This window comes from Arvicanthis niloticus, chromosome 25 (genome assembly GCF_011762505.2).
Source record: "Arvicanthis niloticus isolate mArvNil1 chromosome 25, mArvNil1.pat.X, whole genome shotgun sequence".
In the NCBI taxonomy this organism is placed as follows: Eukaryota; Metazoa; Chordata; class Mammalia; order Rodentia; family Muridae; genus Arvicanthis; species Arvicanthis niloticus.
Genome location: NC_133433.1, coordinates 28,251,171 through 28,257,128, shown reverse-complemented (window position 1 = coordinate 28,257,128; position 5,958 = coordinate 28,251,171).

The following is a 5,958-nucleotide window of genomic DNA, read 5'->3' as shown; positions in this document are numbered from 1 at the left end:
ACCCCCACGGGTGCGCTCGTTGCCTTGGCAACCCGAGGATCCTGCGGGAGACCTGAGGAAAGCAGGGAAATCCCTACCCTTCTGCCCTTCCATTCTGACACAGAAACTGAGGTCTCCCATTCTTTGTCCAGAGACGCTCTAAGGAGGTAAAGACAAGTCGTGGTCGGGCATGTTCTACTCTCAGAATGGCCGGTTTTATATTGTCAGAGTAGAACATTTTTAATTGGCCAGTATCTCAGAATAACATGGGACTGTGAACCCCGGGGGAAGAGCACCAGGACAAGGACATACAAAACATTTCTGAAAACTGCAGCTATGTGTGCCAATAAGACACACAATCAAGAGGACTCCCGCCTAAGAAGTCGCTATTCCCCAGTCCCCCTCCCTGCCTGTGGTTCTTGCTTTATAAGCTTGTGTAATTTTATGTGCAGGCCTCTTCTCTCCTTTCCTTTTGTGAGAGGTACAAGATGAGTCATATTGATTGAGTTTAAGACCAACCTCCACTACATATTGAGACCCTATCTAAAAAATAAATAAAAATGATGCATGTGTGTGTGAACTCTACAACTTGCTATACCTTATTAATTTGCTTGATATCATCTTACAGGTCAGTGATGTTGTCTTCTTTTTCTCTATTTCTCTTGGTGTTTCATTGAAACAATTATCACATTTTAATTTTTTTAGAGGATATGTGTTGACAAATATGTATGATGATATCCATGTAGAGGTCAGAGGACAACTTCGGTTCTCCCTGTTTACCATATAGATTCCAGAGACCAAGCCTGGGCAGCCAGTGCCCTTGGTGGTCTGGCTGGATACACATACTGCCACGTCTTCAGGTTTTACCTTTTCCGTTTCTCCTGAAATATATAACATACTACTACTCTTTCCACTTCAGACATTGTTCTTCCTTTGCAGAAGTTATATTTGGGTCTCTTTCTATCAATAACTTCCATTTTCCTTGGCATGTTCATGTTTTCCTTTGTTCTCTTGAACATACAAAGTATATCTGTAATAGCTGTCTTAATGTCCATATTTGATAATCCTGTCACTTGTTGCTTCTCTATTTTTACTGGTTGATTTTTGTCCTTGCTAAGGATCATATTTTTCTGCCTTTTCACATGTTTGATAATTTTATGTTAGTTAATGTATTTTCCAAATTAGTCATGAATATATTTATCTTGTGTGCATTACTTCAGTGTTCAGTAATATGTTTTATTATTTAAAAAGCAGTTACTATTCATAGTACACATAAATGAAAATGTCCTCACTGCATTTTACCCTCCTGAGTCACATGTACAGCACAGAATTTGTTACATGTAAATACACAAAGCCTTTTATTCTTGTATAACCTAGCCCTTGCCAACTACTGCTTTACTTTTGCAAGTCTGAGCATTTTAAATGGCCCTTATATGGTGCAATGGCAAAGCATGTATCCTGCTTTTAAAAATAAGGCCTCAAATTTTTTCAAGAAAAATTCAAGAGGGTTCTGACATTGAGAATAATGACCTCCGAAAGGCTCTTACATTGGAAATAAGTCCATTTATTTAGCATATTGCATACAGTTAAATTTTAGGTGGTGATAAAAATCTTGAAGACAGAAACTTCTTGAATACTAATTATGAATCTAAAAAACAAGAGAGTATAAATGTTGACAAAATGAACAGAGAACAAGGCTTATGATATAAGACCATCATATTGTGTACGAATATATGAACTGTAGAAGTTTTGGAAGAGAAAGAAAGGGGCCGAGATTGTATGGAAAAATATGGAGCTTCAAATTTGTTAAAAGATGAATAGAAACATCCAGAAAGCACCATGAACTCCAAGTAGAAAGTACTTAGAGCTTAGCCACCACTGTAGAAAGCAGAGACTCTCTATGGTATAACATCTCGGTACTTCAGTATTCTCCCCAAAGAACTAAAGCATGGCCACAAAATTCTATCTGTACACCCACACTGATGGCAGCACTGTTCATGTATATAACCCATATGTCCAATGATGGAAGAATAGATACATGGGGAAAGTGCATATATTGGGGTATCCTTTACTCTTGTTTCAAAAGAAGAGAATCCTAACATATGCTATAAAATAGATAAATTTTAAGCATTATGCAAAGTGAAGTAAGTTACATACAGAAAACAAATACTATATGACTTGTAACAGTTATAATGAAGTTAAAGAGACAGAAGGCTAGTGGTTGCCAGGGGAAGTTGCTAAGAATTTATTTTAATGGGTACAAAATTTCAAAATTAAAGGCTGTAGAGAAAGATGAATAGCATGCAACTAAAAATGGCTAAAACAGAAATTTTCATGTTATACATATTTCAACACACACAATAAAAACAAAAGTATATCAACTAAGATTTAATCTTAGTAGCCAAACTCTAATGATTTACTTTACAGAGTAAAAGATTAACAGATTAGTGGCTGTTAAAAGTCACACAACTAGTCTTGCTACCATAACTTCTGGATTCAAGTTTTCCAAATTCCATTTTTTAATTTACCACTTGTATTGATCTACTTATAATACAGGAAGGATTAAACAAATATATTCAAATAATGCTTCTTATATCACCCAAACAGTCTACAATCTACTTTATCCTAGAATGTTTTAAAAGATCATTAAGTCTTGAATTCTCTCTTTTTATTTGGTCTTTTTCATTACCAAATGTCAATTAGCCTTTACCAAGATTTAAGGGAAAGATGTATTTAGGCTGATGGCTCTTATATCCCAAGAAAGTTTCTCCTGCAATTTTGTCATACTTTAAATAGTTTCTGTTGATATCAAGATAATGTGTTAGAAAGAGTTAAATTAATCCTTGGTATGTAGATGAATTTGTATTAAGTGTACTTTAACATGCCACTAGTAAAATGAAAATATTAATAAGTAAATTTTGACAATTCTACATATAGTCATTAAAGCTTGGCATTACTACAGAATAAAATATAGTTAATATAAAGATGGCATAATCATTGTACAGTTTATTGATCTACCATAAAATGAGTTTATTGAGAAAACAGTTTTCTTGTAAACAAATCATCAGAAAATACATGTCTGTATTACTATTTGCTGAAATTCAGAAATTCAACACATGCTCAGTAACTTTGTGGCAGTCCAGTGAAATGATTACAGAAATGATACTTATTGACCCCGTGGCTTAGGGTACCCAGACGCCATACCACAGGGCACAGGTAGAGGAGGATACACAGAGGCCTGCCTGCTGGTGGCTCAACTGAAGTGGGAGCCACTAAGATGTGTGATTATGTGGTTGACAGATGAATGAAAAAGAAAAGCAGAACAGTTTGAACATTAAGAAGAGAGGTAGAACTAAAGACCTAGGGGGTAGAAAGAAACATCCTACTATGAACTGCCATACTGAGGCCATGGTGAATTTTCAGTCCATTGCCCCATCCAGCAGGGCAGTGGACTAGGACTGGGGGACCACCCAAAAGAGGGAATGAGGGGACGGGGTAGGCAAAGAACCACGGCTTGTCTAGAGTCTGACCTAACAACAATTTTAATTTTTTCACACAGGGGTTATATACACATAGAGGCAGAATATGGGAGGGGCATGATGCAGGAATATAGATATTCTCAGGGGGAGTACAGATAACAGGGCTTTGGCTGGGTGAAAAGTTCACAGAAGAATCAGGGCAGAACAGGTCACTATGACCCTATGATTTATTTGTTCTTATGTAAGCTGGCACTTTCCACCAAGGCTACCTATTCACAAGATTTATGATTACTTGTTCTCATCCAGGCTGGTAGTTTTCCACCAAGGCCACCCGTCCACAAGATCCACAGTTAACTATTATAGGGCCAGTGCTTTCTCTAACAGACGAAGACTTTGTGTTAGTAGACATGTATGGCTGCTTAGGCCTTCAGTGTATAAGCAAGGTTGCTCCCAATCATTCATGCTGCTGCTGAGGTCCATGTCTAGGTCTGTGGCCATATAACAGCAGGAGTATGTGTCTATGACTGAGACTCATATTACCACTAAAGACCCTGTGAAGTTCCCCCGGTCTGGGCTGCCACTTGGGACTATGTTGATGTCCAAGAGCTGTGTAGAGCTGACCCTGCCCCTCTTGAAGGCTGCAGTACTTGGGAGATCAGGCCCTGCCCCTTACCTGGGCAACACAGTATAGCTGGCCTCAATGGTGAAATCACAGGTCAGTCAACTCTGAAGGTGTAAGAGAAGGAGATGTGACCCAGCCCCTTGGTAGCTACAGCACATGGGGGAGCAGTTACAGCTTAATTGGGCAGCACAGTAGAGCTGGCTCTGGGCCTGAGGGCATGAGAAAAATACTGCTGACCCTGCCCCTTGCTAGCTGTAGCATTGGCACAGTACTGGTGGTGTGGCAGGAGAGCTGATGGTCTGACCAGCTCAGATACCATTTAGGCCAGAGATCCAGGGCTTTGAGTTAGTCAACCACAATGTCTACCTCAGCTACAAACTGCTGGAACACACAAAGGGGCTACTTCTGCAAATCAAAGATGCAGGATTTCTATGACACAGGGCAACAACATAATATCCAAGAGGAGTCCTGGTGAGAATCCAGTATTTATGGTGTAGAAGCCAGAGGCCTTTAAACAGATCAATGACTTGCTGCAAGGAACACTTGCAAGTAAAAATAAGTGGACAAAAGGGTAAATATTGTGGGATATATTGTGACATGCTACAGCTTCCATGATGAGAGTTTTTTATGCTTTTTTTTCTTTTGGGGGAGAGGTTGCAGGGGTAGAGGGGGAATATGGAGGGATGTGGAGATTACTGGGATTGGGATACATGATGTGAAACAAAGAATCACTATGAAGTTTTAAAAAATATATAATTACAAATGTTTTAAATTTCCAGCTTTCTTTCTTTAAAAGTTTTAAATTTGTTTTCTGAGAACAAAGCAAACACAAACATCAAATCCAAACCTATTTTAAACCAAATACTCTCTCAGGCTAGGTGTCAAATATGTTTCAACTCCAATGTTTTTTTTTTTACACACACTTCAGCTTAAAGTTTATTTTTAATAAGTTACCCAGAATAAATTTCCTCCAAGTCCTTATTTTTCCTCTTCAGGTTTTGGTGTCTAAAACAGGTATTTCTTTAATAGAAGTTGGAAATGCATTATAATTTCTACTTAGATTATTATGTGCTTTTATTTGTTCTTTAGCCTTTTAGAGAGCATTGAGAAGCACAGCATATATCTTACTTAACTCAAATAATTTCTTCTTCTAATATTTCTAAACATCCATAATTTTAGAAATAACATTAAATGCTGGGTGCCAGCCCCGACTTGAAGGGGAAGTCCTCTTATTTCTTCTTGTCAGTTCTTCTTGAGGCAGCAGAGGGGGAGAGCATCAGTGGGGATAAGACTTGGTCTTACAAAATTTGGGGGTAAGACTTTGGTCTTATGAGATACTTAGGGTTGCTGTATAATAAAAGTTTACTTATCTAAGTTACTATGCTACTGTAGCTGACTTGCCTTCTGTGATCCTCTGAGGCCAGAAACTGCAGTCTCTGGCATGTAGCATTTCATTTTAAAAACAGTAAAGGATTAAGTAAATAGCCTTTGTTCTATCTCAGCAGGAACTGCTAGGTTCTAACTTATACCTGCTGGTCTGAGGTCTCAGGAAGAAAAGACACTTAGAGAAGTTTTTATTTAATTTATTACTAAGTGTAAAATGTTTCCTATTAAAGCTATCTAAGGGGAAAAGCAGAAAGGTCCTAAGTGGGAAAAAGGAAAAAATTCTACTTTATTTGGGAAAAGGGAAAATTCTATTCTATATATTACTCTAAGTGTGGAAAGGCAAAAAATCCTACTCTATCTCTCCATTGTATCTCTGCCTTTCATCACTTTGTCCTCAGTACTTATACATCTTTCAGAACTTGATTACATGTTACAAAGCTCATCACAAGTTCACACCAAAATCAAATCATAAATTGAAATAGAAATTTACAA